Genomic DNA, 24,113 nt, shown 5'->3' on the forward strand with positions numbered 1-24,113 from the left:
AGAATAAGGACCTGGGCAGCTAGTCTAGCTGACTGGAGACTCTGGGTACAATCTAAAGACCTTGATATGATAAATAGAGGATAATTGAAGATATTATCCAGTGGCAACTTTAGGTGACCCCCACCTTGATGCATGTGTGTGTGTGTGTGTGTGTGTGTGTGTGCACATACACAAGTGCACGCATGCATACAAAAATACAAACATACATGCATACCTAACATACACATATGCGCAATAACAAAATTAAAAAGAAGGAAGATTTGGGAAATTCCTCTATGGGAAACATAAGACACCAGTGCAGAGGGAGAAGCTGAAATCACAGAAAGCCTTGGAGGCCTTGGGAGAAGAAAAAGATGGATCTAAAGGCATGAGGAATATTGGGGGCAGACATTCGTTGATGGGAAGGGTGGTGGACCTGTAGCTATGGGAAAATGGGAAACTGAGGACTCCCTCCCCTGATACTCTGAAGTGAAACAAAAGGCAAACTCAACTTGCTTGGTCCTTGGGAGGCAGAGGCAGGTACATCTCTGTGAGTTTGTGGCTAGCTTGATCTACACAGCAAGCTCCAGTCTAAAACACTTGGAGGAGGGTAAACTCAGGGCTGAGTGAAATGGTGGGAATGTGGTATGTAGTGGAGAAGGTAGCTAGGAATGAACAGTGAAAGAAGCAGTTGCTGTGTGAGCTTGAGCAGGTTAGTATCCATGGTCAACTTAACAGATCCATACTTACTTAGGAGTCAAGCCTTTCGGTATACCCAAGAGAAATTATCTGCATTAGGTTAGACTGTGGCATACCTGTGGGAATTATGCTGGTTAGTTTAGTTGAGATAGGAAGACCATCATAAAATGGCCATCATTAGAAAGCTAGGATAGATGTAGTGGTGCATGCCCTTAGATTGGCAGAGGCAGGCAGGACTCTGTTAGGTAGATCCATGTGAATTTGCGGCCAGATAGGTCTACAAAGCAAGTTTCAGATCACATCGAGCTACGTAGTAAGACCCCAGGACAGATATAGAGCAGGAGGCAGGAGGCAGGAGGGTGATGGGTAAACTGAGTAAATCATTCATTATTCTCTGGTTCTTGACTAGAGGTAACCTGGCCTCAAGCATCTACTACCAGGACTTTCTTCCATAATGGACTGAACCCTCAACCTGTGAACCTAATTACCCATTTGTCCCTTTGGTTGCTTCTATCAGGGTATGTTTATATGGAAACAGGAAAGTGACTAAGATGGGGCCCAAGTTCATATCCCTAGAACCCATGTACAAGTGGATGTGGTAGTATGCATCTATAATCCTTGCACTCCTGTAGAAAATGGGGGAGGGGAAGAGGGGAGAACCACCCCCAAACACACATGATTTTCCAAAAAGGTTTAGAATAGCCCATGAGCAATGTAGATGAGAATACTCACCACATTTGTAAAAAATTATCCCTAGAAGGCTCTATAGCACTTCTAAGGTTAGAGAGCATAAATTTACAATGTTACCAACCTATGGAGCCATCTTATCCTGGACTCACCCCTGGGGTATCCTTCCATTCAGATGTTGAAAGTCTATTAAATTCTTGGGGAAACTTCCGATCAGGTCATCTAAAGATATGCCCTTTCTGTGCCACTCTTATCACCTTATTTAAGTACTAGTCACCATCCAAATATATCTTGCTTACTTAGTCAACCTATCCTGTCCCCTATATAGCATAGATACCAAGAGCAGATAACTATTTTTCTCATTCATGCCTGTGATCTCCGAACTTAATATAACAATGTCCAAATGTTTGAGCCCTTGAGAAAAAAAGAATATTGTTGACTGACTAAATAAATGTATAAATATTTGTGCAGGGTTGAATTAATACTTATTCTATATATAATATGTAAATCAGTTATCTATACAATTCAATGTATTCTAGGACATAAAATATATTGATTGCATACAGGTACCAATATTATTGGTATACATTATATTCTTTTTTATTTAAAAATATTTAAGTATTTAATATCATAATAAAACTTATTGATGATGGCTTAGAATTTCCACTGGAAGCAAAAGAGAAGCAAGAATCATTGGTGCAGACATGCTGTAGCAGAAGGATAAGAAGTTTTGTTTGTTTTGAGAGAAAACTTTGCTTTGCGTGTAGCTTAGGGTGTTCGTAAACTCTCTAGGTAACTTGGGCTGGCCTTGAACTTATGAGCTTCCTGCCTCTGGGTTAGAGGTGAACATCACCATACCTGGCTGCAAATAAGAGTTGTGAAGAGCGAAGAGTGGAGACTTGCTTCCAGTAGGACAGCCCAGTACTGAGTGAGGCTGTGGCTTATAGATCCCAGGCAGTGGAAGTGGGGCCTCTGTGGTGATGGAGGCCCCAACACACCAGAAAACAAGGTATTTAGATGAGGAGACTCCGAGAAGGGGACATTTGAACACTGGATGGTGCATTCAGGGTGTGACCCTAAGCAATGCTTCAGGATGGCCACACTGAAGTTGCGTCTCCTCACACCTGTGAAACAGTGATGAAGGACAAGCTGGTCTAAGAGGTTCCCTTGACACCTCCTGCCCAGAAGAGTCCACATTGAAGCCAGTGAGAAGTGCAGAGGAGGGATGCTCTGAGCTGACTGCACTGGGGCACAGCTGTCTCTGTGCGGACCTTTGCTTGCGACTTGTTGTATAACCCTGGAGGAAGGAGGTGCTTTGCGTAGTTCAGGCAAGGGTGGGAAGAGGAGCGGGAGGAGGCACGCAGCCATTCCTCTCTGTGCTGAGGGCCAGACTGAGTGTGAGAAATCGATGCAGATGTCTCCTGTGAAACTTAGGGCAAGGAGCAAAGGCCCCGGTGTGATGAAGTTGGAACTAAGGAAATGGAGAATCCAGACAGAAGCACAGCAATTTTGAAATTCAAACAGGGTAGCTGAAGTTACCGATTTTCTCCAGTTTATGATGATGGTGGAGCATGTCACCTTGTCCATTCCACAGTACCCTCTTTCCTCCCTACAACATCCAGCCTGCATAAATCCCTTCTTTTTGTGTTTCTGAGCATCCATGAGGACTCCCTGATAAGATGAGGGCTTTTCTTTGGTTTGGTTTGGTTTGGTTTGGTTTGGTTTGGTTTGGTTGCTCCTGGAGTTTGCTGCCATTCAACCCCCAGAGGTGGTGCTCTCAGATCCTGCATAGGCACAGTTCTACAGCGTTCCTTACACCAGGATGGAAGAATGTCCTAACTTCACTTAGCACTTGAAACAGAAGTCACAATGCAGGAACAAGCCCCAAATTCAGTATCAGAGGTCTGTAGTATGAATATTTTAATAAATCTCAGCACAGGATTCCTTCCTGCCTTTGGCCATTTATGTTCCCAGGTGAAAGGCACACACAGCCTTTATATTTTAATATGCCTTAAGCAGCACAATAGCTGGGCAACTGCCTACCCTCCATGCTGTTAGAATCCACTTTCCTACCAATAGCTCTGAGTTACTACTCACTAATTTCTATGTTCCATCCTGGCTGCTCTTGGCCCAACTGAGCAGCCACCTGGGCCACGTTCTCTTGGCCCTTTTGTTTTACATGTTGGCTCTGGTTTTTCCTCCTGTACCATGGGTGTTCTCTTCTCTCTTCTCCTGTACATCCTCCTAAGGCATGACAGCTCTCTCTCTCTCTCTCTCTCTCTCTCTCTCTCTCTCTCTCTCTCTCTCTCTCTCTCTCTCTTCTTCTTCTTCTTCTTCTTCTTCTTCTTCTTCTTCTTCTTCTTCTTCTTCCTTCCCAAGCAGCGCAGGAAACTAAAACTGTGCCTATGTCTCTTCTCCACAGCTATTGGCTGCTGGCCTCTTTATTTACCAATCAGAATTAACTAAGGGCAGGGTCCCTCAATGTCTTACATGAGAATCCTCTTGTACAGTTTTGGGTGACCCAAATTAGCATTAGAATACAGGCAGCATTAGGCCAACCTAATACAGAAACCTATTCTCTTACAGATTGAAGTGCTCAACTGGCTACTTATTTTCTTAACCCATAGGCTCCCCAGAGCATGGACTTCCGGACAAAGTCCTAGACTGCATCTTTAACATGGAAGATCACCTGCATTTCTGCTACAGGGAAGGAGAAGGTGAGAAACAATAGGCCCAAATGAAAGGTCTTTCTGTGCTTCTGTGCAGCGGGGAGGCAGACATTTTCACTGATAATACATTTCTCTGAAATGATTCATGCAAGATAGTTATTGACAACCATGCAGATTAACCAATTAGAATTTTAAGTCCTTTTTACTGATGGCCTAACCAAAAGTGGGCTCATACCCCTGGAAAGTCTCTCAGTCTACAAGTACAGAGTTTTTAAAGGCAAAAACCACAAAGGTTTTTGGGTCAAAGTAACTTTGAAATGTTCATTCCCGACAGAGCATAGTAATTATTTTAGAGATGATATGCCAATTATTTTTTACTTATGTCTCTTCTCATTATTTTAGTCTACTTTATTTTGGTTAATACATCTAGACCGTGGTCACATATGTTGGGGGAAGAGAGCAGAGGCTGAGAACTGTTGAGTCAGAGCACAGTGGTGCTACCTTAGTTATTTTGCTTCCTGGTTTGAACAGTTACTCTTCTGGAACATTCACGTGGGATTCCACGAGCTCTGAAAAGGCAGCTCTGTCCTGAGTTTGCTCAGTTTCTCCTCCAGGAAAGATTAAGAAAACAGGCTTAATGAGGTCTCCTGTTAAGGTACCCTGGAAACATTAAGAAGAAATTGCACATGCACGCACTACTTCTTCTTGAAAGAACTCCAACTGTTTCAGAGAAAGCCCTATCAAAATATACACTGGTCTGGACTGAAGATCTTGCTCAATGCTTGCTTATGATGAACAAGAACTAAGTTCAAATCCCAGCATCAAGAAACCATCCAAACTAACTGGAACAAAAGCAGAAATAATGAAACTCATACTTAAGAATGATTTCTTATTTTATTTATGTGCATATGTGCTTGTCTGAATGAGTTTATGTGCACTATGTATAAGCAGGAACCCTCAGAGGCACAAGATGGCATGGCACTCTCTGCAACTAGAGTTACGAGTGGTTGTGAGGCACCTCACAGGAGTGGAGGGACTGAATCCAGATGTCTGAAAGAGCAGCAAGCACTCTCAACTGCCGAACCTTCTCTCCAGGCCCTCACAACTCATACCTTTAAATAAAGTTGCAAATTTAGCCAGGCAGTGGTGGCACACACCTTTAACCACAGCATTAGGAGGTAGAAGCAGACAGATCCCTGAATTTAAGGTCATCTTGATCTACAGAGCAAGTTCCTGGACAGCTATGGTTACACAAAGAAACCCTGTCTTGAAAAACAACACTTTTTTGTTGTTATTGTGGCTGTGAAAGAGATGCCAACTTAATAATATAAAAAGAAGACAAATTCTTTGTGTATATGTTTATGGGTGTGGATGTGAACTCAGACATGCTACCGTCTCTGTGTGGTGGTCAGAGGACAACCTTGAGTGGTCTCCTAGCTTTCCACTTGCTTTTGACACAGTCTCTCATTTGTTGTGTAGGAGCTGCTGGGGATTTTTCCAGGCTCTACCTCTCAGTTTTACCTCAGGAGCTCCATATTACATATCTGGACTCTATGGATCCAAACTCAGGTACCCACTGAGCCATCTCCTCAGTTCAAAAAGATTTATTGCTATTTTAATCTGAAGGATCTTAATCTATTTCCTCTGCTAGCTCCTGGTTTCCAGAGAAGAACAATAGTAAACCTCATTCAGAACAAAGACTAACCTCTCCCAAGCTCAGGAAGTTACAATCTGGGACTTCAAAACCAGTGTCCCCTATGGCAGTTTTCCAGCAAGGGCAATAATCAGGTATAGACACCACCTATGGAAATGGTGGATTTCTAGAAAAGCCATCAGGAAAGGGAGGATAGGTTCAAACCCAGTGGGGACCAGCTGATAAGGTGGGTATATGCAGAAAGCACACTATACAATGTCCATCACATGGTGTACATCGCACAATGAGCATCACACAATGGTCAAAACACAGAGTCCGTCACACAGTGACAATCACACAGTGTCTGTCATACAGTGACCATCACACAGTGACCATTGCACAGTGTCTGTCACACAGTGATCATCACACAGTGGCCATCACACAGTAGTCACTTCACAGTGACCATCACATCGCACAGGGACCATCTCACAGTGGCCATCACACAATGTCTGTCTCACAGTGTCCATCACACAGTGACCATCACAATGACCATCACACAGTTACCATCACATATCAGTGTCCATCACACAGGGACCATCTCACAGTGACCATCACACAGTGGTCATTAAAGTGTCTATCACACAGTGTCTGTCACACAATGACCATCACACAGTGACCATCACTCAGTGACCATCACATATTACACAGTGTCCATCTCACAGTGACCATCACACAGAGATGAAGGGTCTAGCTCAAAGTTACTATTCTCAAGCCAGCTAGGAACTGTGACTTATGAAGCCAAGCATTAAAATTAAATTCACTCTCTTTGGTCAAAGGTTATGGAACACAGGGAATTTGCATTATTTCGATGACAATAAACCTTCATTCTTGTTATGTTTTTGGCTGATCTCTGCTACTTCTCTCTAGGCAGCAGCAACCCCAACTTCTTGCCCTGGCCCACAGCAGATACTTAGCCAACTCCTAAAACACAAGATGTGGAATTATATACACCAGGAACTTTTGTTTTGTTTTAGTTTTTTGAGGGTTTCTCAGCATAGTCCTGGCTGTCCTGGAACTTGCTTTGTAGACCAGGCTGGACTCAGACTCACAGAGATCCACCTGCCTCTGCCTCCTGAGTGTTGGGGAATCAGCAACTTATTAAGAATATACTTTTTAATTTTTCTCTGGCAGATATTAAGACCACCATTCTTAATATGCATGCCTTAAAATCAATACACCTTCTAGAACTTTCTGAAGTTCAATGTTCTAGTGGAATCATAATACTCATTGTGGCTGAAAAACAAAGGACAGGTGAGCTTACTGTTGTTTGAGATGGGCAGTCATGGTGCTGCACACCTTCAATCCCAGCACTAAGTAATCAGAGAGAGGTCTCTGTGAGTTTAAGTCCAGCCTGGTCTACATTGTGAGTTCTGGGCCAACCAGGGCTACAGAGTGAAGCCTATTTCAAAAACAAACAAATAAAATGTTCTTTGTAGACCAGGCTGGTCTCAAACTCAGAAATCTGCCTGCCTCTGCCTCTCAAATGCTGGGACTAAAGGCGTGTGCCACTACGCCTGGCTCCAGGACAGCCAGGGTTATACAGAGAAATCCTGTCTCGAAAAACAAAACAAAACAAAACAGAACAAAACAAAACAAAACAAAACAAAACAAAACTGTTCTTCTTGAGGGCTGAAGAGCTAGTTCAGTGGTTAAGAACCATCTATTAGTCTTGCAGAAGACCTGCATCAACCGAGAGCCCCCTTTACCCTGGAGTCCAGCTGGATCAAGCCAACTTGAAGCACTGGCAGGAAATAGATTGTGAAAGGAGAAAAGGGTTGGATATTTATTAAACCCCTCAGTCTTCCATGAGAGCTCCTCTCTGAGTCTCCAGTCCTCTTATCTCATACTCCTTTAAGCCCAGGTGCTCCCCCAAACCACTATTGCAGAGAGCAATAGCATCAGAACCTGTAGGTGGGGGCTCTCAGCAGTCATGCTTACATTCTTTCAGAAGGTTAGGATGTGTGGCTGAGGACAAGAACAGCTGCAGAGGCCAGTAGCTCATATCCACAGAAGCAAAGGCTGCTGCAGGACCTGAGGTGGGGCTTGGAATTCTGCAAGCCCACAAGCTCTTCAGGTGATTCATGGTCATGGTACTCTCTGAGGGGTGCTGTCCTCTATCCACTCTGAATTAATAGACTTAAAAACCCAGCAAGACTCAAGTCCAAGTGGATCAAGGACCTCCATATAAAATCAGATACACTGAATTTAATAGAAGAGAAAGTGGGGAAGAACCTAGAACATGTGGACACAGGGGAAAAGTTCCTGAACAGAACACCATTGACTTATGCTCTAAGATAAAGAATCAACAAATGGGACCTCATAAAATTGCAAAGCTTCTCTAAAGCAAAGGACACTGTCAATAGGACAAAAAGGCAACCAACAGATTGTGAAAATATCTTTACCAATCCTACATCCAATAGAGGGCTAATATCCAATATATACAAAGAACTCAAGAAATTAGACTCCAGAGAACTAAATAACCCTATTAAAAATTGGGGAACGGAGCTAAACAGAGAATGCTCAGCTGAGGAAACTCAAATGGCTGAGAAGCACCTAAAGAAATGTTCAACATCCTTAGTCATCAGGGAAATGCAAATCAAAACAACTCAAGATTCCATCTCACACCAGTCAGAATGGCTAAGATTAAAAACTCAGGTGACATCAGATGCTGGCTAGGATGTGGAGAAAGAGGAACACTCCTCCATTGTTGGTTGGATTGCAAACTGGTACAACCACTCTGGAAATCAGGCTGGTGGTTCCTCAGAAAATTGGACATAGTGCTACTTGGGGACCCAGATATACCACTCCTGGGCATATATCCAGAAGATGCTCCAACATGTAATAAGGACACATGCTCCACTATGTTCATAGTAGCCTTATTTCTAATAGCCAGAAGCTGGAAAGAACCCAGATGTCCCTCAACAGAGGAATGGATACAGAAAATGTGATACATTTACACAATAGAATACTATTTAGCTATTAAAAACAATGACTTCATGAAATTCACATGCAAATGGATGGAACTTGAAAATATCATCCTGAGTGAGGTAACTCAGTCACAAAAGAACACACATGGTATGCATTCACTGATAAGTGGATATTAGCCCAAAAGTTTGGAATACCCAAGATACAATTCACAGACCATATGAAGCCCATGAAGAAGAAAGACCAAAGTGCAGATACTGCAGTGCTTCTCAGAAGGGAGAACAAAATTCTCACAGGAGGAAATATGGAGACAAAATGTGGAGCAAAGACTTAAGGAAAGGCCATCCAGAGACTGTCCCACCTGGGGACCCATCCCATATACAGTTGCCAAACTCAGATGCTATTGTGGATGCCAGAAAGTGTTTGCTGAGAGAAGCCTAATATGTCTGTCTCCTGAGAGGCTCTGTCGGAGCCTGCAAATACAGAGGCAGATATTCATGGCCAACCATTGATTGGAAAAGAGACTGAAGGAGCTGAGGGGGTTTGCAACCCCATGGAGGGAGCAACAGTGTCAACCAGCCATACCCCGCTGAGCTTCATGGGGGCTGGACCACCAACCAAAGAGTACACATGAAGGGACCCATGGCTCCGGCTGCATATGTGGCAGAGAATGGCCTTGTTGGACATCAGTGGGAGGAGAGGTCCTTGAGCCTGAGGGTGCTTGATGCCCCATTGTAGGGGATGCCAGGGCGGGAAGATGGGTGTGGGTGAGTGGGTGGGGAAGCGCCATCACAAAGGCAGGAGGAGGGTGGATGGGATTGGGAGTTTCCGAAGGTGAGACCTGGAAAGGGGAAAACATTTGAAATGTAAATAAAGAAAATATACAAATAAAAAAAAACATTAAAAAAAATCCCAGGGAGATGAAGCAACTTTCCTGAGAAAGTTTCCTGAGAACAAGCTGAACCCCAAGTCCCCCATCTAACGCTGCTGGTGCCATGAACTGCGCTGAAGTCACAGGCTAGAGGACCAGGATGATCCTTGATATGTCACTGCAGGGGCAGAAAAAAAAATCTTCCCAGCACAGATACTTCAGACCCAATGAGAAAGGAAATGTCCTGAGGCCTCCCAGGAGCAGGTGCAAACAGCAGGTGCTGGGAGAGGTCCCCCTGGGAGCATAAGCAGAACAAGGGGGATGGACCAGATGGAGTCAGCTATTCCAGAGTCAGTGTCCCAGGCGTCCAGGGTTAAGTACTGCAGTTCTTCATTAGACGTGTGCTGACTTTGTCACGTGGTTGGGGCTAATCTTTTAGCAGGAAATAAGAAGCTCCTGTCCGTCTGATTCCTCATTGTCATGACTCTGGCTTCTTACTAAGCATGCAGAACCTGTCAGCAAGCACTCCCAAAATCCAGCCGCTGTAGGGAGTGTTCAGCAGAAGCTGAAGAAGCTGAAGTCTTCCCCTTTCTGCTGGGACCCGTGGAAACCCAGGCGCAATGGCCATCACAGGGGATAGGATCTCAGTCTCTAAACTTCTAAGAATTGTTCAAATTTTATATCGACTGTTTGTTCTCTAATACATTTAACACTGAATAAAGCTGTTCTCCTGGGCCAAGTTGTATTCTTATTTAAATTATTTGATACTTATAGATAATAAATACTGTATCTTGATCATAACCCCCAAATTCTCCATTTCACTCATTCCCATGTATCCCCCCTTCAACATGTGTCCCTTTTGCCTTCATGCCCTTCTTTTGAAAAGAAAAAAAAAAAGGTATGCAACTGAATTCTGTTGTATTGCCTGCACGAGCATGGGGTTAACCTACTTCCTCAGCTGGGGGTGTGCCAGAGCCCCTGCCTTGTGCAAGCTGGAATTACTGATTAGCCTAACTTTGTGCAGGTAACCAGGGCTCCTGGGAGTGCATGCATGCAGTGGTGGCCAGCGTTGCCAGCACTTGCCTCCTACCCTCCTTCTCTTACACAGCATCTCTTGTGTGGCTCTCAAGCCTTGTTCAAGTTGATATATGCATCTCATTTATTCTCAGCACTTGGATCAGTTAGGACTCTGCACTGACTGGAACCTAGTGCAAAATGAAGCTTCTCTGGGCACGATTGCGAGCAGCATTGATCTGTAGATATAAACATAAATATTTTTATTACATCTGTTCATTTGTAGCGGAAGGTGGGTGTGGGGAGGACAAGGACAACGTTTAGGAGTTGGTGTTGTAACTTCTCCTGAGGAGATAGAAACATATTTCAGGAAAGCTTTAGGTATAAATGCATTTTACCCCTTTGCATAAGCAAGGTTGTGTGTATTGGGGTTATTTAAAGTGTACCCCTTTTTTTAGTCCCCCATTTCCATGCTTCCACATGCCCATTTCTCTCAGCATCTCTGCCACTCCACCACTGTCCTCTACTGATCATGAGTACCTTCTCGTATGCTTCTGGATCATCTACCCATATATATACATATATACACACACAGGTGCATGGAACTTCACATTTGACAAACATAGGTTCTTACTAGATTCAATGCTTTGTGAGTTTGCTCTGCTCCACTTAACAGGTCTTATACTTATGATTACAGATGCAATGGCTCCTTTCAAGGCTGTGCAACATGAGCATTCACAGTAGTTGATACCCACAACTATACGTAGGGATGCAAGAGACCATGCAGTAGCCTTAAGATGGTTACAGCACCTTGCCCTAGCCACATTCAAGGTAAGATCTCTTAGTTTTGCATGTGTAATAAGCCACGGCAAAACTTAGCAGCTCTGGGGCTGGTGAGATGGCTCAGTGGGTAAGAGCACCCGACTGCTCTTCCAAAGGTCCGAAGTTCAAATCCCAGCAACCACATGGTGGCTCACAACCATCTGTAATGAGATCTGCTACAGTGTACTTACATATAATAAATAAATAAATAAATCTAAAAAAAAAAAAACTTAGCAGCTCAAACCCACAACCATTTGGTTTAGCTTGGGACAGTCAGCTGTGTAGCTCTGCTCGTGACTGGCTGAGCTGGCATGTGTGGTTGGCATATGTGGTTTTAGTCTGCTGTGGGTAGATGGAAGGGAGTGGCCTCACTCACCAAGGGGAAGGATCTGGAAGCAGAGATGCTCAGCTGTAGTGTCTTGTCTCTGCTCCTATGGGCTCTCTTTCTCCTGACAATGCCTACCTCACAAGAAGCTACTCTGTCTTGTTCTGCTGGCATGAATCAGCTTTGGAAAGGAGCAAACATCAAACCCTCCACCTGGTGGCTCTGAGTTCTCTGTGGCACAGATCCTGTGCCTCTCACTGCTGTGGGAAGCTGTGCTCCACACAGGCCTTGGGCAGGTCTGTAGGGTCCTCCAGGCCTGTCATCATCTGTCCTGTCAACTTCAGAGGAAGCACTCGGCCGAAGCAGCAAATTTATTGTGCAGTCACCTAATGATAGGTACAGATTGGAGGACTCTGTGTTCCTCTCTGAGGCTGGGTGTCATACTGCTTGCATTAGTGTTTCCTGTTGTCAGTGGCTTTCTATTATAAAATAGCATAATACCAAAACTTGTGCTATATGTAAACTCAATCATAAGACATTTTGGAGGGAAATAGAGAGGGCAGAAAGGAAAGGCAGAGGCAGACAATAAAGGGTGATAGAGTGGGCATGCTCACTACTCCATACTAATGTGTGGAAATGTCACAAGGAAGCTCCTTACTTTGTGCAATTAATATACACTAATAACATTATAAAAAGAAAAGCAAGCAGAAGCCAATATTCTTGAGGAGACTCTAAACCTCCTAGTTAGCTCTGGGTTAAAACAGTGGGTTTTGGTACTAGCACTGGTAGGAGAGTAGGAAGTTAAGCTGTGCAGACTAGTTTCAGAACATGACCCTCCTAGTAGTAGGAGCCTAATAGCCCTTAAATACTTGGCCTGGTGGCTAAGATTCCCAACACAGTGCTGTGCTGTGGGCTTCCAGAGGCTCCCTTACCAGGTCCTACAGAGGTCTGCCCAGTCTTGATGTCCTGGATATTGCAGGATATCACCTGCCTCAGGCTAATCTTTCACTCAAAGTTCTGAAATAACAGAAAGCTGCTGTTTTATAAAACCAGAGACCAGGCTGTGCAGCTATTATCTGGGGCAAAGGTGCATACGTGGGGTGCACAGGTGGGGTGCGTAGGCAAACCTTATTCTCCTCACTTTCATTTTAACTAACAGTGTAGCCCTGCCTAGTGAGGAGCTTCATTTGTTGCAAGCTACAAGGCATCTTTGCTGTGGTTTTCAAATGTCTTCCAAATGCCTGTATGTTTCAGGGTTGGTGCTCAGCCTTGGTATTATAGGATGTTGCAGAACCGTTAGGAGGAGGTTCTGGTGGGAGAAAGTTAGGACACTATGGGTGTGTCCTTGAAGGACTATGAAGGCTCCAGTTCTATCTTCTTCTGTCTCTTTTATACTTTATCCATGAGATGAAATAATTTACCATGTGCTACCATGGTATGCTGCCTCAACACAAACCCAGAACAACAAGGCCAATTGGCCTGGAACAAAAACCACTGAGCCAAAACAAACCTCTCTGCTTTATAACTGATCATTTGAGGTGTTTTGTTATAGTAACAGGAAGCTGGCTACCAAACCCTCCTTCTATTATTTTGTCTGTTTTCCTTTCTTTTTTCACTTTCTTCCTTTCCTCTTTCTTTCTTTTCTTTTCTTTAAAAGGGTACTCACTGGGTAGGCCAGGCTGACATGAGTTTCTGGCAATCCCTTAGCCTCTTCCCCCTGAGTGCTAGGGTTATAGGCATGCACCATTAGACATGACTGATTTTGTTAAAAGTCCCAATAATTTTGAATAACAGACAACACAAGTGTTCTAAAAGTAGTTTTTAAATCTGCACATCCTCCAAGAGAGTTAGATCTGCTTGGTGCAGGGGGCCCTTCCTGAGAAAATGCCTGTTGCAGATGGCATCAGATGGCCTTGAGAATATGAGCCTATTACTTCTTGGCTTTTTGCTTGCTGGGAGAGAATCTAAAGTTGCATGTGTGTAGCAATCTCACCTGGCACCAGAGAAAGAAAGCTAAAAACAATAAACAAAAAAACAACAACAATAACAATCAAACAAATGGATGACAGATTTTCAAACTCCAAAGCAACTCCTTAGTTGCTACAATGAGTCCATAAGCTTAGGTGGATGAAGGGCTTATGGAATATGAAATTGATCAAATTTGAGAGGAGGGGAGATGGATCAGTCCACTTAACTAATTAGTCTGACATTATTAAAGCCCTTTCAAAGATGTCTTCAGGGAACTTTACTTACTTATTTATTTGTTTGCTTATTTATTTGTTTGTTTTTTAATTTCTCCATTTTCAGTTAGTTTTTTGTTCATTTGTTTGTTTTTGTTATTAAAGACAGGTTCTCATTAAGTTTTCCGTACTTGATTTAGACTTGTTATGTAGCCCAGCTGATCTCTGCTATTTTCCTGCCTCAGATAGTCCAGTGCTAAGATTATAGGCACACACACCTACTGCACACTTTACATCGATTTCTCTAGGGTACGGAAGTGACCTTGCATATATGCTCAAGTGCTCTACGACCTCATTCTAATTCCTGTGTTATCTGGTTAGACTTTGGTAAACTTGGCCAAGGAACCAGACAACCATGCCACGCTCTTGACAGGTATGGTGAGGATTAGACTGTGCCTGCCAGATCTGTGCTTCTTCATGTTGACTCAGTATCAAAATCATGCTGGTTCAAACTGTGTCAACAGTTCTGCTGGTAGCTTTATAAATATCACCTTTAGTTGTGGAATGAAATGTCTTGCGAAGTTTCATTGTTTGTGGAGTGAATGGAAGAGAGACAGGGATTTCTTCCTGGGTGAAGATGGTGCAGGTGAGGAGTCAGAAGCCAGTGCAAAGGTCTGTGCAAGATATGTAACTGTGATTGGTGAGGGCTCACAAGCCAGAGAGGAAAAGTACAAGCAGACAGTGCTAAACACATCTCAGAGGCCCCATTGCACACCATCCACACAGCCTTAAGTCCCAGGGCTCCCTATGATGTAAGTGCATGGAGCAGTTGCCTAGCCACACCTCTAGGCATGTCCTATCCCTGGAGAGAAGCTAGATCTCAGGAGTCAGGAACTAATGAGGGCTAAAGCTGTCTGTACTTGACAATAGGGCCAGAGGCTGACAGTCACAACAGACAAACAGAACTGAGAAAAACATGGAGCCCATGTATGTGTTGGTAGAAGCTTCTGAGAGCAGCAGGAAACCAACAAAACTGGAATGCAGGATGGGGGTGTAGTGACAGGTGGCTTCAGGTTCTGACTTTGTGTGTTAAGCTTAGTATTTTGACTATTTCAAGAGTAAATGGGTATTTTTCTCGGGAGAAATTTCTTGAGTTTTTTTATTTACTGGTTTTGGTTTTTTAAGTCAGGCTATCTGGAACTTGTTTTGTAGACCAGGTTGGCCTTGAACTCAGAGATCCACCTGCCTCCTAAGGGATTAAAGGCATGCACCACCACTGCCTGGCTCAAGTTTTTTGTCTATAGAAATGAGTACATGACCTGCAAAGTTATAAACATGGGCTTTGACCTCAAGGAACACAATCCAGACAGGAGAGAAAGATATTATGATCCTAAAAATCAGAATGAAAGTCACTGGACACTTTAAGGATTCTGAGGAAAATGTCACATTGATGGTCAGCAAAGACTTGAAGAAGCCAGCAGGGTTTCTGCTGAGCTTGGAGGTTCATGAAGAAAAGAATTAGACTGAGAAAGAACCCAGAAACAAGGAAGGGGGTGATTTAGACTGACAGCCTCTTAGGAAGGAAGGAGACAGACCTGAAAAGCTGAGACCTGTGTTTCCAGCCTTTCCAGGGCATCTGCACGTGATACTCGTTCTCTGTGTAAATAAATCCTTCTCTGATAATGGGTCTGAATTTGTTTAGGTCGCTTGAAACAAGAATGTTACAGGAAGGGGCCAGTGAGATGGTTCAGTGGCTAAAGGTGCCTGAAGCCACATCTGGCAACCTGAGTTTGATGTGTGGGACCAATGAGGTGGAGGGAAGAATGACTCCTCCCACAAGTTGTTCTCTGACCTTTACAGGTAAGCCATGCTATGTGTGCACCCACCCACAAACAAACAAACAAACAAACAAACAATAAAATGTAGCATATTTTAAAGAGAATGTTATAACAGACAGTTGTAGGAAAATATATTCTCAGTAAGCCACTGGCAATCATGGATGTGGTAACAATAATGTTTATGGAGCAAATACTACAAATAGACTCTTACTAAGTACTGGAAATATTGCAGTGAAACAGCAACAAAATCCTCCTGCCTCTGGAGTTTACCTATGAGACACTTCATTCTGACAGATGGGGAAACTGGGCAAGAGAGACATTATCAAACCTGCTTAAACCCAAATCTAGAATGGGGCAGGACTGAGGTTAGAGGACAAGATGCTGCAGTTTCGTGGTGTGGCACTTTCTCATATGTAGATGGAAAGACATGAAACAAATGAAGGTCATACACTGGTGAGCCTAGATGAGGCCCCACTGTCCTCCAGAAACATGCAGGAGAGGGTGGTTTTTGGTTACCTTTAAAAAATGATTATTTTTGTGTGTGTGTGTGTGTGTGTGTGATTATGGGATATAGCACATGCAGAAGTTAGAAGACCACTCAGTAATTGTTTCTCTCTATACACTTTTATGTGGTTTCCAAAGATTGAACCTAGGTGGTCAGGCTTGCATAGCAATCACTTTTACCTGCTGAGTCACCTTGCCAAGATGAATTTCAACACACAAACACACACACATACACACACACACACACACACACACACACACACACACACACACACACACGCACACAGTGGCCATGCCTAATCCTAGTACTCATGAGACCGGAGCAAAGGGATCATGAGTTCAGATAGGCCTTACATACAGAGAAAGTTCAAGGCTAGCCTGGATTCTGCAGTAAGACCTTGAGGGGTGGGAGGGGCTCCGGGAGAAGGATGGCTAAACAGATAAATGTACTTGCCACCAAGCCTGAAAACCTGAATTTTGATCTCTGGGACCCACATGGTAGAGGGAAAGAACTGACTGTCCTAAAAGTTGTCCTCTGATGTACACATGCACGCTGTGGGATGTGTGCCAACATACATAAAAAGTAAACAAATAAATTTAAATAGACATTAAACATAAATTCATGTGAAAAGTATAATACAGCTTCTCCTTTTCCATTCATTTTTCTTTTCTTGAAAAACCACTTTAGATACTACATATTGAGTTACAGAACATGGGGAAATCAATCTGGTACTGATGAGGGAGCTTCGTCACTGCTCCTTAGCTTTCACAATGCTCGAAGCTTACTGTCCTACTGAGGAGAAAAGCAGTCATCACTTTAGTCATCACATCATCATTGTCATCATCATCATCATGCTAAGTGGACATAATATTAAACCAACTCTTAATGACATATTCTTATAACCATAGATTGATACAATAGATGGTGATTAACACAGAGGCTCACAACTGATTAATATTGACAATATAAGAAACTGAGGTATGGTCATCCCTAAAGGGAATATATATACAGCAACCCCTCCTCCCAAGGCTCAGGGATCATTCAGAAGAGGGAGTGAAAGGAATGTAAGAGCCAGAGGTCAGAGGCAACTGTGAGGAAGCTGTGTCTTCTGGACACAGCAGAGCAGCTGTGCAGATGAGTTCACAGCACTTTGATGGTAGGCACAAGACCTGGGTAAGATGAAGCCAGACCAAATCCCAGAATGCAGAGAGAATCTGAGAATGAAGACCCACCTCAAGCCAAGAAGCTAGGGACAATTAATAGCTGCCAGGATAGGGAGAGTCGGTTTTCTGTAAGAATGTAGCTCCTGGTAAGTCAACCAAGCTTGAGAAGAAAGCAATGCCTCCAAGAATATGTGGGTATCACAAACTGGACTTGGTGGGTTTACACACAGAGAAAAAAGAAGGACATAATGTTGGGTTGGCAGGAAAGGATGGTGGACCTGGGAGTTTGGGGAAGGGGATAAACAAGATCCATACCTATTGTCCAAAATTCTCAAAGAATTAATTGTTCTTTTAAATAAAAATTAAAAAAAAATTTTACATCCAGACATTATCAAGAATATGAATAATCAATCTTGAGAATGGAAAAATATTTGCAAATCTTGTATCCTAGAGGGGCCTAATATTCAAACACACAGAGGACTCACACACGCCTTTAATCTTAGCACTCAGGAGGCAAAAGCAGGAGAATCTCTGAGTTCAAAGCTAGCTTAGTCTACAGAGCAAGTTCCAGGATAATCAGAGCTACACAGAATAACCCTGCCTTGAAAAACCAATCAATCAACCAACCAACCAACCAACCAACCAACCAACCAACCAAAACACCTCAGTAATATGAAGATAATGCTAGAAATGGACTGACAAGTTCAATGGGTGACAGAGACTGGTATATGCACATTAGGTATAGGCTCAGATTCCAACAGTCTTGTAAAAAACCAAGTATGGCTGTAACCCCAGACTCTGGGGAAGAGACAAGAGAATTGCAGTGTTTGCTGGCCACCAGCCTACTTCCAGGGTCAATGAAAGATATGTCTCAATGGAATAAGCAGAGGTGTGGCTGAATAGGACACACAGTATCCTATTCTGGCTTCTACACATGCTGGCACATATGTAGTACATCTGTGTACACACACACTCACAGACAGCATACACATATGCCACATTCACATACATATACCACATTCATACATGTACATATGAACACAAAGGAGAAAGAGAGAAACAGAGTAAGAGGGAAGGAGTGGAAGGGAGGGAGAGAGGGAGAGGGAGAAGGAGAAGGAGAGAATGGGCAAAGGATTTGAAAGACTACTACTAGCTGCTTTTAGAAGCCTATCCACAAAGTCCTGGAAAAGCTCATCAGGGCCCTGCCGAATACTGGCTAAACTTCCACTAAGATCCCCTTTAGTCAGTAACTGATTCCAAGCAAGGTGGGCAGCCATTGCAACCTGTGCATACACTCCAACAGGAAACCCAATCTGATTAGCATTGCCTTCATATTGACCTTCTAAAAGCATGTCAGTATCCCAATCTGGCTTACCTGTCTGAGCATTCAAAGCGGTAGTTCTCTTACTGGCTTCTTGCCATTCAGAACTCCAAAGTAAGAAATCTCCTCCTGACAAAGTAGCCTTACATAGTCTTCCAATCTTGGGGGGTTAAAATTTGACTCTACCACAGTAACCAATAATGCTTGTGTGAAAAGAGCTGTAGGGCTATACTGTGCCATAGCTGTTTTTAACTCCTTTATCACCTTGAACTTCAAAGTCTGATATTGTGTGACTCTATTTTTCTGCTGGTCAATTATCTCAGTTATAGGGAAAGCTAGCATGTCAGATGTGTCCTTCCCTTTCCCTGTAGCCTGACTTAACAGCTCTTTCTAGTGGTGATTGGTATATCTCAGAATAGCTGTTCTTCCCTGTACTTGACACCTTTTTTTTTTTTTTTTTAGCTCCTGTAGCTCATTAGTCAATTTCTGCAACTTAATTTTAAACTCTAATTTTCTTAGTTGCATGTCCATTTGAGTAGTATCTCTTACAGTAGAGGCCATAGGTGGAGGTCAATCCTCATCATAATATTTGGCGGCTCCTTTTTCTGAATGAGCTTCTTCATCTAAAGTTAGCTCATCATGAGGATCTCTATACCTTTCTAATTTAGGGTTTAGAGGGCTCTTTTCTGAGAAAACCCTCTCTGGCAGGCATTCTTCCTGAAATTCTTCAAGCTTTCCCTGGGCACTATCCAGGTCTCTTCATCAGTAGCATCTCTTATGAGTGTCCAGAGGCAGAGGGTGAAATTATCTGCCTGGGTGTTTCTCAGAACTTCTTCAATTCTCTCCCATTCTTACCTAAAATTTTTTCTCCTCAGAACCATGGACAGCAAGAATCTATCTGATCTAAATAGTCTTCTAACAATTGTTCTTCAAACCCTACTTCTCTCCCCTGAAACAGCTCTTGAAGGCTGCGGACAAATGCCTGTTTAGAATTTTCTGATCCCATTTTCCACTCTCAACCCCTAAGTGCATCAGATTAATGCTATCCCAACTTAGCCTGTATCCTTTCACACCTACAGCAGCAATTTCAAAAAGACGAAGTTTAAGGCCAGTGCTAGCATGAATACTATATGTTGCTTACCATGCCAGATATCATCTTCTTTTGTTTTCTGTGGAGCTCCACCAAGACTGTGTTTCCCTCAGTTGGTCCTTCTGTGTTCAGATCCCATGTTAGGCACCACCTGTAGCCACTTGCAGCTACATGAGCCGGGTTCCCAAAAAAGGAAGGCTGGAGCTGTATAAGAGAGATGGTGAGAGAAGAATGAGAACCAGACAAGTACTGATAAAGGTCCAAAGTTTACTTTTTGAGTCTGAACTTAAAAAGGGGAAAGCCCATCCCCTACCACGCTGGGCTCTCATTGCTCTGTCACCAGGCTGTTGCTTAGTCAGGATTGCCTCAGGAAGACAGGTTCAGCTTCTCAGCAGGTAGTGGTGTCTTGAAGAAAACCGGAGATGTGGCAGAACAATAGACCTTAACTAGGTTGGAAGACTCCACCATAGGTGGGCTAGCTGGCAGTGGCAGAGCAGGTCTAAGCCAGCCTGCTCAAGGCTGGGGAAGGGTACAAACTCCATATCAAAATGCTCTGACAGAAATGTCCCTGTGGCGCCTTCTGCTGGTCACCTCAAAATGCCCTTGCAAGCACCACTGCTTCCACATTAAGCAATTAGAATCTGAAGGAGGAAGATCCCAAAATGTTTGAAGAAACAGACCCCAAGGAGTGGAAAGAGCTCCTCAAACATCTTTACTTTTGTGAACAATGGAAACAATTTCCACAGAAATGAAACTGTCAGTTCCACTGACACAACCGCTAACAGCTGTCAGAGGAAGGCTGGCTTCTCTGCACCTTGGATAAAAGCTCAGAACTGAGGTGTCCATGTCATCTTTGCCTGTTATTGACAGAACTCAGGGGACCAATGTCCACTGGGTTCCAGCAGGACTCTGAATTCAAGCTATATGAGGCACTCTGATGTGTGGTATTTAGCTGACGTCAGTTCAGCTAATGTCAGGGCAGAGGCCGAGAATCCTGTCAGTTCTCACTGGATGACCACACACAGAATACAGAGTTGAACACATTGTGCTTTGCAGTCAGTTTGTGAGCTTAAGAAATAAATCTATTCAAGGCTGCCTAGATGGCGCAGGAGGTAAAGGTGACTGCCACCACTCTGAGTTTGGACCCTGGGACCCACATTGAAGGAGCAGATTGATTATCAGCTGTCTTCTGACCTCCAAACACCCATGGTGACACACTCCCCTGCCCCCCACAAAATATAACAAAATATTTTAAAATCTATTCAGTTTAACAAAATTCATTTTCTAAGAGGAAAAACTGTGCCTTGTTCATTTTACAAGGTTCCTGTGACAGTAGCTATAGAATTTATATGATAACTTATGATTTTTCTTGGCTACTGTAGAGGTTAATTTTGACAACACAACACAAACTAGAGTTCCCTGGGAAAAGGAAACCGAAACTGAGGAATTCCCTCCATTGCCCTGTAGGGTTCTCTGGGGAGGCATTTTGTTGCTTACTGGTTGTTACAGGAGGGCCCACCCATCTTGTGGGTGGTTCCATCCCTAGACTGTAGAAGCAAAGTAGGTGAGCATGCAGTGGAACCAAGCCAGCAAGCAGCATCCTTCCATTGTTCCTGTTTGAACTTCTAGCCTGGCCTTCCTCAGTGACGGCCTGTGATCAGGATGTGGAAGCCCCGAGTCACCTTTCTCCCCCTGGTTGCTTTTGGTCTCTGTTTTATTACAGCAATAGGAGGCAAACTAAGCCAGATGCTAATTTTAATTCAGTTTCCCAGGATTTTTCCCTCCTTATTTCCTTCTTTTCAATGGTTAGTTTTAAAGTCAGTGTTAGAATCACCTGATTATGGGGGTGTCACTGAGAGAGTTGTCCTGATTGCCTTAATTGATGAAAAGACCAGTCCCCAAATACAGGTAGCATCTCAGACAAAAAAGGACATGGGCAGCAGAAGAAAGTGTATCTGCCCTTTGCTTACTTGGCTTCTTTCCTCTGGCCACCAAGTTAATTCGTGTCTTTGCTGCTGCTGTGAACTCTTTCAGAAACATTTTCAGGCTTCCCACATGGACTAAGGACCAATGGCTCTCCAGAAACTTTCCAGGTTTGGGGCACCAGATTAGGACTGCTGAGACATTTGCCTCAAGCATCAAATAAACACTAAGTTCTTAGCCTCTCTGGTTTGAGACAACTGTTACTATCTTAATGTAGACTAACTTAATAAAGTATCTTAATATAGGCATGAATATATATTGAATATTGGCTCCTTTCCTCTAGAGATCTTAGTGTTCCCTTCTCATCTACTCAAACATCTTTTCTTTTAATGTAGGCTCCAATATTTTTTTTTTTTTTTAGTCATATGAATTTGTGGTCCTGGATTCCAATCTTCTCATCTTCATTTTCATTTTGTTCTTGATTTCAAGATCACCAATAAATCATGATGATGCACTTAAATTCTTCTGTCCCAAGTCCCAGGACCCAGGATAACAGACCCATTGGAGACCTTAGTATCATTTAGGAGACTGTCCAGAATTCAGGGTGGTGCAGAAAACTGGAGGGGCAGGTGCCACCAGCAGGTTGTGTGGTGAGTGTGTGGGCGGCCTCAGGTTTTCAGTGTGTGCTCTTAGGAAGTCAATTAGAAATCTCAAATATCTACATATCTGAAGTGTTGGGAGTGACCCTATTTAAATGTTAACTGCCTTGTCAGGCATAAGTGCTTACTTACAAAGTCTTGGCCTTAGTGGAAAAGTACTAGCTTAGTTGAGATTTCTGTGGGAAAAGTTGAGGCCTCTGTAGGAAAGTACTACCCCCAGTTAAGTACAAATTGCTATAGATCTCGTGGACAGGTACCTATCAACACACTCTGTTCTGTTCCTCCTGCTGAACTTTTTACCTAGCCAATATCCTACTTTTGGGAACAGGTGCATTCCCCCAGAAACAAAGCAATTATGTATCATCCTGATCCCCATAACCTGCTTCTATGGGTATAAAACCTGCCTGGGAAAAATAAAATTTGTCAGCATGATCAGATTATTTTTTGACTTGCTGTCCATTCTTTGTGTTTCTGCCGCAGACCCTCTGGGCCCCTTTGTCTGCGTGGAACGGGTCTCTAGTCGCGGGTGGACAAAGCGTAGGATGAATTGACAGACAGATGCACACAGGAGAGGTCGTGTGGAATCTGAATGTATTTTTCAAATTGAGCATTAGACTTTTTATGCAGAAGACAATAAGGAAGTTGGGTGACATGCCTCTGATTTTGGACAATCTTTCTTAAGATGACTTATACCTTAAACACTTTCTTTTATAACCTTTTATGGTCCTGTAAGGCCGCAACCATAGTCAAACTGTTTGTGTGAGGGTCTAATTTCTGCACAAAGATGAATATATCTAGTTAACTCTGCCTTGCTTTGTATGGCTGAATGGCCAAAGTGAGCGGCATTAGTGTGATCATAAGATGATTACTCTTGTAGTAATCTTAATTATAGGTGAGTTAAAAATCTTAAGCTTTCAATCAAATGGAAAACTGCAGTCAACGGGACACTGGCAATTTTAACCAGAATTTTAAAGTTTCTTTTGCAATATTAGAATATATCTATAACTTTTGGAAAGTAAGACCAAATTTTAAACAATTATTCTTTTTAAAATCAATACTAGAAACATAACTATCACGTTATGAAATTTGGCTGCCAATTCATGAATGCATGGCAGTGCAAATTTTAATGTTCCATTAAAGAGATGTTGTTTTAAAATCTTATCTCTATAAGTCTACTTTTTAGGATAAGAATTACATAATATATTATCTCAATTTAGAAGTATCTCTAGAGGACTAGTTTTCTGGGCTGGTTTATGCCAGGTGCTTTTGTTTGAAAATGACTCCAGCCCTGAGTTACTACTTAAGCTAACTTTGTAACCAGTGTTATACCTTTTTAATCATACCCAAATAACTTATAAGCCAATTCTCTATGACTAAGATATACAGATTATATTTATACCTTTAAGACCAATGAAAAACCAAATGAAGTGGCTGCACGAATCTTATAAATTTAGATTAATTAAAGAATTTTACTTTTTATAGCTATAATTATAAGATAAAAAAAGCAGTTTGTCATTTGCTAAACACAATAATCACAAAAATGCAGAGAATTTTTAAGGAAAAACAACTATCAGCTTATTTGCCTTAGAATTAAGAGGTTGCAGACTCCTTTTCTTTAAAAACAAGTTTTTCAGCAGGACCTCTCCTGCTGTGCTTGATTTTTGGCTCAAGTGAGGGGCCTCTCTCAGCATCCGTTGTACAAACTGAGAGTGAATCAGCAGGTAAAGTTTTAACCATTTTTTTTCAACAT

General features: G+C 42.8%; 1 long non-coding RNA gene across 3 annotated transcripts in view; it reads left to right on the forward strand.

Annotated features, from left to right (window-relative positions):
* Positions 1–24,113, forward strand: part of Gm41664 — a 91,831-nt gene that overhangs the window by 63,742 nt on the left and 3,976 nt on the right. The window contains exons 1-3 of one of the 3 annotated variants that reach the window (XR_001782458.1): positions 5,543–5,603; positions 11,235–11,368; positions 15,567–15,724. This is a non-coding gene — a long non-coding RNA (predicted gene, 41664). Of the gene's footprint in view, positions 1–3,992; positions 4,083–5,542; positions 5,604–11,234; positions 11,369–14,236; positions 14,298–15,566; positions 15,725–24,113 lie in introns of those variants that run through there. The other 2 variants (XR_877173.3, XR_001782459.1) reach the window with 2 other exon arrangements.

The sequence above is a fragment of the Mus musculus genome, chromosome 18 (genome assembly GCF_000001635.26).
Source record: "Mus musculus strain C57BL/6J chromosome 18, GRCm38.p6 C57BL/6J".
Lineage (NCBI taxonomy): Eukaryota > Metazoa > Chordata > Mammalia > Rodentia > Muridae > Mus > Mus musculus.